The following is a 12827-nucleotide window of genomic DNA, read 5'->3' on the forward strand; positions in this document are numbered from 1 at the left end:
ATACATAGCTATAATTCTATTCATTTATATTGATGCTTTGATGCCTGTTTAATTATTTTGTTTTGTTCCAGCACTTAGAACAGTGCTTTGCACATAGTAAGCACTTAACAAATGCCATCATCATTATTATTATTATTATTTTGTTGTCAGTCTTCCGCCTTCTAGACTATGAGCCCGTTGTTGGGTAGGGATTGTCTCTGTTGCTGAATTGTACTTTCCAAGCACTTTTCCTTTTGTAGGGATTGTCTCTATTTGTTACTGAATTGTATTTTCCAAGTGCTTAGTACAGTGCTCTGCAAGCACTTAATAAATACAATTGAATGAATGAATAGGAGTGCATCAGAAAATGGAGGCTGTTACCTAAATGGGGCCAGAAGGCTTAATTTGATTCAAGCATCAGCTGGAGCCACAGTTTATTTCTGCAAAGGAGCAGAATTACTCAGTAACAGTTCTTCATTAATAAATTGTCTCCTATATGACCTTTGACCCAACCTTTAGAGCCAACCCATGACACCAGCTACAAGCCAAGACCACAGTTGGTTCAGTGTGATGGGAACAAAGCAGAAGTTGGTGGCTGGCCTCCGTTGTTACAGAGATACTACCTTTAGTGCAAAAGATCTCACTCTAGGATGCCAGGCCAACTCAGTACTGCTTTTAAAAACCCCACCAGCCAGTAGAGGTGGAATAAAGGAATTGCTCTTCAGTGCCTCATCCCAGGGGTTGCAACTCCAAAAGAGGGTAACATCCTATCTACTGTCAGCCTCAGAGATGAGTCAAAGTGCAGGTGGTGGACTTGAACTCCTTACCGAGCAATGAAAGGATCCCTCCGACCCACCACAAGCACCAAAGGAAGGGAAGCAAGTCACAGAAGTCCTTCCATCACGGCTGCATCTTTAGATGCTTTTTACTAAGAGTTTTGGATCATGTTTGAAAGTGCATTTAATCTATCCCAAAGGACTCAACAGTGCTATAGTCATGCTTGGTCAAGCCTTAAAGCTTCAATCTCTTGGCTTTTTGACATCCACTAGAGCGGCTGGGAAGGAGAATCACTGATGTTCAAGGCTGCAGGCGGCGTGTGGTGAATTTTTTTTCTCACTGTATTAGGTGCTATAAAAGAGTTTAGCTTGGTGTGAACTTAGTAAAACTAAATGACCGTCCTTTATGGGTTTAAGTCTACAATGTCTAGTGTCCATTTAATAAACATTATTGCGTTTCTTTCCTCTTCATCAGTCCTGGATTGGTACAAAGACATATAATAGATGACTGCTCTCTCTGCTGTCACATTTCCCTAGCCAACCATTGATATGGGAAAACACAATGCTCCATTTGCTAACCAAAGAAAATGAGAAGGGGTGAAGGGGCTTAATGAAAAGCCTTCCAAGTTCATTTGAGCACTGATGTAGCACCTATGGGCAGAGTACTTAGGAGTTTTGACAAGCTCACTGATTATGAATTTCATTGGTATTAATTAGTGTACTCTTTTTTCCTCTGGGGAATGTTCACTCAACAAAGAAAAATACAGTCATTGCAAAATAAGGGGAATTTTTGCAGCATTTAATAAGTGTCCAGCCCCAGGTGGTAATAACAAGCTGAAAAAGGAAAACTCTGAACCAAATATTGGCAACAAAAATGATTTCCTAGCCTGTCTATGGGGGCCTTTGGGGAAGGGTGCAGGATGTGGGCTGGGGTCTCAGAGGAAACAGTATATGCCTTTCTGGATTTAAGTCTCTGTCCCCAAGAACTGCTGCCAGTCATGGGTTTTGCCATCATCTTCCCAGGCTCCATTTGGCAGCAAGAGTTAAATGAGAGTCCTGGGACTTCAGTACAGGTCTCTAGCTCTGCCCCCTATCCCTACCTCAGCTGCCATAGCTCCTTCTTCTGCTCCTCGGTTAGAACAAACATTCCCAAAACCCATATAGGATATGGGCCTCCTCTGCTCTCTTTGGGAAAATAAGGAATGTGTGAGAGCCACAGAGAGAAAGAGAGAGAGAAACAGAGAGAGAGAGAGAGAGAGAGAGAGAGAGAGAGAGAGAGAGAGAGAGAAGGGGAAGAGGTAGAGAGAGAAGGGAAGAGGTAGAGAGAGAAGAGATGGAGAGAGGAGTTGGGAGGAGGGAGGCCCAGGATAGTACAAATACTAAGTAGTGTTACTTCAAGGACATCATCAGTACTTACCTCTAAAAGTGAATAATCTATTCTGAGGCAGAGACTGTGTCCAACCAAATTAAATTGGATTACCTCAGCACTTAGAATGTGCCAAGTACATAGCGAGCACCTAACAAGTATCGTACTTCCTTTTTCCTCAACCATAGGAGGGAGGCCCTTCTTCACTCAGGCCCTTTAGCTCTAAGCGCTTAGTACAGTGCTCTTCACACAGTAAGCACTCAATAAATACGATTGAATGAATAATCTGTTATATTGTAGTCTCACAAGCACTTAGTACAGTGCTCTGGGCACAGTAAGCCCTCAATAAATACAATTCACTTATTCAGTCAATGTGTCGACCTGACCTTATTGCTTTATTGTCAAACTGGGAGTAAGAACTCTCTTTTTTGGGATAATCTATTATATGTAGATACAGATATAGATCTATCCCTGTCCTCATGAACTGACTTGTAGAAACAAACTGTTAGCTAGCCAATGAGGAAGCCATCTCAAATTAGCTAGCACCATTCTCAATTTAAGTGGATTTAAGTGGATTTAACCAGGTACCCAAATTTCTGCCCCCTTCCCTTCAACCCCCATCACACTCCAACACAAACAGTCTATAAGAAACCTTGATGGCAATCAAAAGACTCTTTTCTAAAAATAGTTGCCCTGGAGCAGGGCCTTGTTTCTTAAGGGGAAGCAGTGGCCTTAGTGAAACCGGTTGGGAAAATTCACAGAGCTCCCAAAGGCCTTCAGAGTGCCTGACCTTGGAATGTTGTGCCACTAATGAAATTGTGATGATAATTAGAGAATGGTTGTTGCAGAGAGAATGGAAAAGCAATCTCACTCTCTTTGAGATACAAAAAATTGATATTTGGAGGTTTCCAACATGCAACTTGGCACCTTTTTGATGGAGAGAGATTAAAAAGGAGTTTAAATCAGCAGGCACACAAAACTCTTGTTTTTATGCTCCTTGTGGGATCTGCACACAGTCAGCACTCAATATTATTATTATTATTATTATCATTTTATTTTTATAAGTGCTTACTGTGTGTCAAGCACTGTTCGAAGTGCCAGGGTAGTTCAAGTTAATCAGGTCAGACATAGTACCTAACCCAGATGGGGCTCACAGCTTAAGTTGGAGGGAAAGCAAGTACTGAATCCCAATTTTTACAGTTGAGGAAACTGAGGCACAGAGAAGTTGAATGACTTGCCCAAGATTACCCAGCAAGCAAATGACATAGCTGGGATTAGAACACAGCTCCTCTGACTACCAGAATTGTGTTTTTTTCCACTGGGCCAAGCTGTATATCATTGATTAACTGACTGGAGGAAGAGAGCTCCCCAGAAATCCTTAGTAGTGGGAAACCTGATATTTCAATGCCTGAGTCTGTTGCAAAATGGGACACCACTTAGCAGTAGAGACTATTGGTAGAATCCCAAAATGAAGAGGAATCCAAACCAAAAGCTAGAAATTCATTAGCATCTCTCTCCGTTTCTACCACTTTCCATTTCCTAATATAGTTCTATCAACTCCAGTTATATAATGAAGAGAGAACTTGGTTGCCTAATCCTGTTATGTTGAATAGTGCTACTTTTAATATAATTTGCAGCTGTAATAATCGAAGCAATTCTTTCTGGTTCCTCAATATCACCTAAAGCATTTTCATCCTTTGTGACTTGATAATAGATCTTGAGGAAAAAAGTTATTAATTAGAATACTGTGAACAGTAGTTCCCTATAGTATGTTCTGGCAAGGTGTTAGATGATATTAATTTCATTTTTAAGTTCTGTAGCACTTATTGATGTGGCCAGGAGTGCTCTAGTAGTTTGAGAGGAGTTAATATTCCACGTAGCACTCTGAGAAATGATTATGTGTATGGCAAGCAGTGTTGAAACAGATAAAAAGAGTTACTGTGATATCAGTGAATCCATCAGTGGTATTTATTGAGTACCTACTGTGGGCAGAGCACTCTACTTGGCACTTGGAAAAAAGGAATAGAGTTCATAGACATAATCTCTGCCCACAAGGAGCTTACAGTCTAGAGGGGGAGACAGACACTAAAATAAATTACAAATAGGGGAAATGGGAGGGAATAAGGATATGTAGATAAGTACTATGAGGCTGAGCATAGGGTGAAGATCAAATGCTTAAGGGGTATAGATGGTATAGCGGGTACCTGCATCAATCGTATTGATGCATATACTGTTATTTAGATACATTGAAATGTTCTATTTCAAATCAGAGTTTCTTTCCCTCCTTCTTGTTTCCCTACACCAAAACTATGATTCACATCTATGAAACAATCTCAGTATTAGACAACCAACCTGAAGCAACCATATGTTTAGAAAAGGCCTTACAATGGTACAGATAGCTGTCCTATGAGTCCAAAGATGGCGTTCTGATGATGAGAATCATCACCAAGATCCTCCCTTTCCTCTCCATCCAAACCACTACCTTGTTGGTATAATAGTAAGCACTCAATAAATGTGATTGAATGAATACAATCTCTCATCATATTCCGACTGGATTGCTGCATCAGCATCTTTTCTAATCTCCCGTCCTCCTGTCTCTCCCCACTTTAGTCTATACTTCACTCTGCTACCCGAATTATCTTTCTACAGAAATGCTCTGGGCATGTCACTCCCCTTCTCAAAAATCTTCAGTGGTTGCCTATCAACCTTCACAGGAAGCAAAAACTCCTCACTATTGGCTTCAAAGCTTTCCATCACCTTGCCCCCTCCTACCTCACCTCTCTTCTCTCCGTCTACATCCCAGCCCGCACCCTCCGCTCCTCTGCCACTAACCTCATCACTGTGCCTCATTCTCGCCTGTCCCACCATCGACCGCTGACCCACATCCTGCCTCTGGCCTGGAATCAATCAATCAATCAATCAATTGTATTTACTGAGCACTTACTGTGTGCAGAGCACTGTACTAAGTGCTTGGGAAGTACAAGTTGGCAACATATAGAGACGGTCCCTACCCAACAGTGGGCTCACAGTCTAGACGGGGGAGACAGAGAACAAAACAAAACATATTAATAAAATTAAATAAATAGAATAGATATGTACAAGTAAAATAAATAAATAAATAGACTAATAAATACATACAAACGTGTATACATATATACAGGTGCTGTGGGGAAGGGAAGGAGGTAGGGCAGGGGGGATGGAGAGGGGGACAAGGGGAAGAGGATGGAGGGGGCTCAGTCTGGGGAGGCCTCCTGGAGGAGGTGAGCTCTCAGTAGGGCCTTGAAGGGAGGAAGAGAGCTAGCTTGATGGATGTGGGGAGGGAGGGCATTCCAGGCCAGGGGGATGACGTGGTCCGGGGGTCGACGGCAGGACAGGCAAGAATGAGGCACGGTGAGGAGATTAGCGGCAGAGGAGAGGAGGGTGCGGAGTGGGCTGTAGAAGGAGAGAAGGGAGGTGAGGTAGGAGGGGACGAGGTGATGGAGAGCCTTGAAGCTGAGGGTGAGGAGTTTCTGCCTGATGCATAGGTTGATTGGTAGCCACTGGAGATTTTTGAGGAGGGGAGTAACATGCCCAGAGCATTTCTGGACAAAGACAATCTGGGCAGCGGCGTGAAGTATGGATTGAAGTTGGGAGAGACAAGAGGATGGGAGATCGGAGAGGAGGCTGATACAGTAGTCCAGACAGGATAGGATGAGAGCTTGAACGAGCAGGGTAGTGATTTGGATGGAGAGGAAAGGGCAGATCTTGGCAATGTTGCGGAGCTGAGACCGGCAGGTTTTGGTGACAGCTTGGATGTGAGGGGTGAACGAGAGAGCAGAGTCGAGGATGACACCAAGGTTGCGGGCTTGTGAGACGGGAAGGATGGTAGTGCCATCAACAGAGATGGGAAAGTTAGGGAGAGGGCAGAGTTTGGGAGGGAAGACAAGGAGTTCAGTCTTGGACATGTTGAGTTTTAAGTGGCGGGCAGACATCCAGATGGAGATGTTCTGAAGGCAGGAGGAGATGCGAGCCTGGAGGGAGGGAGAGAGAGCAGGGGCAGAGATGTAGATTTGGGTGTCATCAGCGTAGAGATGATAGTTGAAGCCGTGGGAGCGAATGAGGTCACCAAGGGAGTGAGTGTAGATCGAGTACAGAGGGGACCAAGAACTGAACCTTGAGGAACCCCTACAGTAAGGGGATGGGAGGGGGAGGAGGAACCTGCAAAAAGACTGAGAATGAATGACCAGAGAGATAAGAGGAGAACCAGGAGAGGACGGAGTCTGTGAAGCCAAGGTTGGATAGCGTGTTGAGGAGAAGGGGGTGGTCCACAGTGTCGAAGGCAGCTGAGAGGTCAAGGAGGATTAGGATAGAGTATGAGCCATTGGATTTGGCAAGCAGGAGGTCATTGGTGACCTTTGAGAGGCCAGTTTCCGTGGAATGTAGAGAACGGAAGCCAGACTGGTGGTGGTCAAGGAGAGAGTTGGTGTTGAGGAATTCGAGGCAGCACATGTAGACTACTCGTTCAAGGAGTTTGGAAAGGAATAGTTGGAGGGAGATGGGGCGATAACTAGAAGGTGAGGTGGGGTCTCCCACCTCACATCCACTAATGTGAACTAGCTCACTAACATCTGTAAACTAGCTCTCTTTCCCTCTTCAAAGCCCTACTGAGAGCTCAACTCCTCCAGGAGGCCTTCCCAAACTGAGCCCCCCCTTTTCCTCTGCTCCTCCTCCCCTCCCCATCGCCCGTACTCCCTCCCTCTGCTCTACCCCCTTCCCTGCCCCATAGCACTTGTTTATATTTGTACATATTTGTTACTCTATTTATTTTATTAATGAAGTGTATATATCTATAATTCTATTCATCTATTTTGAAGCTACTGATGCCTGTCTACTTGTTTTGTTGCCTGTCTCCCCCATATGGACTGTGAGCCCGTTGTTGGGTAGGGATTGCCTCTACCTGCTGCTGAATTGTACTTTCCAAGCACTTAGTACAGTGCTCTGCACACAGTAAGTGCTCAATAAATACAATTGAGTGAATGAATGAGATTCTATCAGTGTGTGAGGGTGTCACTAAAGTGTTTAATACAGTTTTCTACATGCAGTAAGCACTCAGTAAATTCCTTTGATTGATTGAAAGTGCCCCTCTCCCAATTGTTGTCCACCAGGCTGGTCTGTCTGCTGCAGTGGTCTGCAAATACTCCAGCACTAAGTTGGCAAGGTGATGGAGTGCTTTAAATTCAATGATGATGAGTTTTTGTTTGATAAGGAGGTGGATAGCCAACTTACTGGAGATTTTTGAGAAGGGGGTGGTGACAGACCCTGGACATTTCTATAGAAAGATAATCTGGGCAGCAGAGTGAAGTGTAGACTGGAGTGGGGAGAGCCAGGAGGTTGGGAGGTCAGAAAGGAAGCTGATGCAGTAATCTAGGCGGGATAGGATCAGTGATTGTACTAACATGGTAGCAGTTTGGATGGTGGGCAGATTTTAGAGATGTGAATTTGAGATTAACAGACAGGATTTGGTGATAGATTGGCTATGTGTGTTGAGTGAGAGAGCGGAGTCAAGGATAATGACAAGGTTATAAGCTTGTGAGATGGGATGGATGGTGGTGCAGTCTGAGACAGGACACGGTTTGGGTGAGAAGATAAGGAGCTCTGTTTTGGACACGTTAAGTTTGAGGTGACAGGAGGACATCCAAGTAGAGGTGTCTTGAAGGCAGGAGCCATATTTTCTGACACCATGGAGTTCTGCATTCATCAGTATTCATTCAGTCATCGGTCCCCTTCTATTCTCCATCTACACTCATTTCCTTGGAGAACTGTTTCTCTACCAAGGCTTCAACTACCATCTCTATACAGATGATACCCAAATCTGCGTCTTTCTCCCCCATTAGATTTTAAGCTCCTTTCTGGTAAAACTGATTCTTTTACCCCTATTGTAATCTTAAGTGCAAGAAGTAGCGGGGCTTAGTGGAAAGAGCACAGACTTGGGAGTCAGAGGTCGTGGGTTCTAATCCTGGCTCCACCACTTTTCAGCTGGGTGACTTTGGGGAAATTACTTAACTTCTCTGTGCCTCAGTTACCTCATCTGTAAAATGGGGATTAAGACTGTGAGCCCCACATGGGGCAACCTGATAATCTTGTATCTACCCCAGAGCTTAGAACAGTGCTTGGCACATAGTAATTGCTTAACAAATACCATCATTATCATTATTAGTAGTAGTAGTACAATGCTTTGCACAGAATGGGTGCACTACAATTATTATTAATTGATTGATTGGTTCTATTTTAGTTAAGGGTGTAGGGAATTTTCATAAAGGAATTTTAATGTGGGTGGTGTGAATACTAATGTAGTATACTGTGAGTGCTTTCAGTCCACTGTTTTAGTGTGATTATTTTTAGGGAAAGGTTTTCTCATGATTGTCATTACAGAAGTTTTCAAGGCAGTGTGTTGGAAGAGTGTTCTTGTGGAACTGTTTTCATGGAAGGTTTCAGTCACAGTGTTGATCTGGAAATGTTTTAATTTGCTTTATGGTTTAACAGTGAGCGTTTCACCATATGTTTAGGGCTTTACTATTCCGTTGTAGTGCAAATGTTTACAGTGAGCATTTAAGGGCAAAAATCTTAGTGAATGTTTTACTGCTAGGGATTTAGAGTCTTGCTGTGTTTATGTTCAATGCTTTAATGTGGGTGATTAGGGTGAGTATTTTAGTGTGAATTAGAGATTTAAAGCAAACACTTTTGAATGTTTTAATGCTAGTATGTTAGCGGGACTGTTTTTAATCCAGGTATTTTTCTATGATTTTTGTGAGTAAATGTTTTAATGTTTTGTTGTGAGAATATCAAAAAATTAATTTTTAGTGTTTTAGTTGGAGAGTTTTAATGCAAGAGTTCAGTGTTTTACTAGAAGATGTTTACTCAAGTTTTACAGTGATTTGTTCTGAATGCTTTTGTGTATTTCAGTGCAAATATTACAGAGTATCCTGGTGCAAGGGTTTGGACAGTAAATGTTTTAGAGTGTGTGTTCTAGTGCAAGTGATTTAGTGCCTTTCTTTAAATGGTTTTATATGAATGTTTCCTTTAGATTCGTCATATGAGTCTTTTTGAAGCAGCAAGGCATAATGGATAGAGCACGAGCCCGGGAGTCAGAAGGTCTTGGGTTCCTATTCCGGCTCCGTCATTTTTCTGATGTGTGACCTTGGGCAAGTCACTACAACACTTCTCACGGCCTTAGTTACTTCATTTTTAAAAAAGGTTTGAGCCCACGTAGGACAGGGACTGTGTCCAACTTGATTTACTTGTATTCACCACAGGGCTTAGTACAACATGTGGCAAATAGCAAGTGCTCAAATACCATCATGAAATTTTTATTCCTGGGACTCAATGTTTCATGTGAATATTTTTCCCCACATCTTTTCTGGCAAGCATTTCCCTGCAAGTGTCTTAGAGTAAGCATTTTGGGGGAGTCAGAGTACTCCTTTCCAAATGTTTCCTTTACTTAATTCAAATTTTTGCACAAGTGCTGTAGTGTATATATGAAAGTCTTCATATATGAAGGTAGGGACTGTCTCTATATGTTGCCAACTTGTACTTCCCAAGTGCTTAGTACAGTGCTCTGCACACAGTAAGCGCTCAATAAATATGATTGATGATGATGATATGACCCCTTTACTTTTGCATGTTTCCATGCAAGTGTTTCCTTGCAAGTTTTGTCATGAATATGAATATGTCATGAATTTTTCCATCAATCAATCGATCAATAGCATTAATCAACAAGTTTATAATCTAGTAAGGGAGAAAGGCACAAAAATAAATTACCAGGAGGAGAAATAAAAAGACTGTAAAGGCACATACTTAAGTGCTATTGGGTTGGGAGTGGATGGAGACTACCCAAGTGTGTAGGTGGCAGAAAACTGCTGAAGTGGCAGTAGGAGGGATATAAGATGGGGAAATGAGAAATTTTTCAGGGAAGGCCTCACGGAGGAGATGGACTTTCAGAAGGGCTTCGAAGATATGGAGAGTTACAGTCTGCCAGACATGAAAGGGGAGGGAGAACCAGGCAAAAGGGAAGGCATGAGAAAAAGACTGATGAAGGGAGAGACAGGAATGAGGCACCCTGTGAAGGTTGGCTTGGGAGTAATTAAACATGCACACTTGGTGTAGTGGGAGAAAAGAGTAGATAAATAGGAGGTAGAGAGTGAAGTGAGTATCTAAATGCAAGTGATCGGGAGTTTCTCTTGATGTGCTGGCCTTTAAGGACTGGAAGAGTCTCCAAGAGCTTAGTACAGTGCTCTGAACACAGTAAGTGCTCAGTAAATACAATTGAATGAATGAAGAGTCTGGAGGTGGAGAGATTAGTGAGGAGACTGATGAGGAAGACAAGGCAAAGTATGGCTAGTTTTTATATCCGTGAGATCACTGCCTATTTGGAGAAGGAGTGGATTCTGGAAATGTACAGAAAGAACCACCCAAATGAACCAACCACATGGGGAATGAATCAGAGTCCAGGAAAATGCCAAGGTTACAGGCTTGAGAGACAGGGATGATGATGGTACTGTCATAAATGTTTTCAGAAGTGTTTTGATTTTTATTAGAGTGTTTTCTTGCAAGTGTTTTTGCAGAAATGGTTATGGGTTTTTAAGTGTGTCTCCCATGAGTTTTTCTCAGTATTTTCATGCTAATATTCTCTTGAAATTTCACTTTGAGTGTTTTTGAGTGTCCCATAAGTGAATTTTTTCATGCATATTTTCTCATTCTGAGGGAAGAACAGTCCCTGATACTCTGTGTTCTAACCAAAACATTAAAAACAGAAATTATGGCAGAACCTAGGGTATTTTCTGGTGTTTCTTGTTAAGGTTTTACCTTACAGTGTTGACATATGGGTGGAACAGGATTATTCTCATTCTTCCTTTTTACTTCAACCAATATCAGATACCTCTGCATCATGTATCCAGTAGCAATAAGTCAGTCACATTTAGTGAGTGCTTGCTCTCTTCAGAGCAATGTACTAAGCACTTTGGAGAATACAATACAACAGAGTAGGCATTCACGTTCCCTACCAAGTAATTCATAATATATAATTTACAGATATGTACATTACTGCTATGGGATTGGAGGTGGGGGCGAATATCATATGTCTTAAGTCACAGGTCCAAGTGCATAGATGGTGCCGAAGGGAGAGGGAGCAGGGGAAAAGAGGTTAAGTTGGGGAAGGCCTCTTGGAGGAGATGTAACTTTAAACTATGAGTACAGTATAGCAGAGTGGTAGACACATTCCCTGCCCACAAGGAGTTTACAGTACAGAGGGGAAAAATAGAGCATGGAGTACAATAAGCAACATATTTCTCTTTTCTGCTGCCACTCCTTCTAACTTTCCACCTCATCAATCCACAGACCTGGGGGCAGTGTCAGTTGCACTCAGTGAATATGATTGAATTAATGAATGAATGAATACTTGAAAAAAATGAGATTGGTAGTCCAGATAGCCAGGCCTAGTCCAAGCTTTTCCGCTGACCAGCTGTGAGACTCCTTGGGCAAGTCAAAACCTCTGGGTTTCAGTTTCCCCATTTGTAAAACGGGAAGAATTGTGATGCCAGTGTGGGACAGGGGCAGTATTCAATCTGTTAACATTGAATCTACCATGGTGCTTATGACATAGCAGGTGCTTAATAGTAGCACTTATCCTATCCACCTTGACTATTGCATCAGCCTCCTTGTTGACCTCCCTGCCTCCTGTCTCTCCCTACTCCACTTCATACTTCATGCTGCTGCCCAGATCATCTTTCTACAAAAAATGTTCAGTTCAGATGTTTCATCACTCCTCAAAAATGTCTACGATGATGATGATGATGATGGCATTTGTTAAGCTCTTACTATGTGTGGTCACCCATCCACCTCTGCATCAACAGAAACTCCTTACCGACAGTTTTAAAGTTCTTTATCACCTTGCCCTCTCCTACCTGCCCCACATCCTACCCCTGGACTGCAACCCCCTCCCTCCTCAAATCCACCAATCACTCTTCCCCCTTCAAAGCCCTACTGAAGGCATACCTCCTCCGAGAGGCCTTCCCAGACTAAGCCCCGCTTTTCCTCAGCTCCCCCCCATTCCGTGTCACCATGACTCACTCCCTTTGCACTTCCCCCCGTTCCCCACCCCTTATGTATATATCTATAATTCTATTTATCCATATTGATTCCTGCTTACTTGTATTGATGTCTGTCTGCCCCCCTCTAGACCTAGAACCTATTGTGGGCAGGGATTGTCTCTCTTTATTGCTGTATTGTACTTTTCAAGCTCTTAATACAGTGCTCTGCACACAGCAAGTGCTCAATAAATCCCATTGAATGAATGAATGAATCTTACCTCACTAATTTCCTACAACAAGCAGCGTATTCACTTTGCTCCTCTAACATCAATCTGCTCACTGTAACTTGATCTTCTCAATCTGACTGCTGATCCTTGCCAATGTCCTGCCTCTGTCCTGGAACTCCCTTTCCTTTCATATCTGTGCTTAGAACAGAGCTTGGTACATAGTAAGTGCTTAACAAATGCCATTATTATTATTATCATCTGACTGGCCCCTCTATCCCCACATTCAAAGCCTTATTAAAATAGCATCTCCTTTGTGAGACCTTGCCTAACTTAACCCTAATTTTCCCTACTCCTTTTCTCTTCTGTGTCACCCTTACACTTGGATTTGTACCCTTTATTCACCCTATCCTCAGAC

Source organism: Tachyglossus aculeatus, chromosome 3, assembly GCF_015852505.1.
Source record: "Tachyglossus aculeatus isolate mTacAcu1 chromosome 3, mTacAcu1.pri, whole genome shotgun sequence".
Classification (NCBI taxonomy): domain Eukaryota; kingdom Metazoa; phylum Chordata; class Mammalia; order Monotremata; family Tachyglossidae; genus Tachyglossus; species Tachyglossus aculeatus.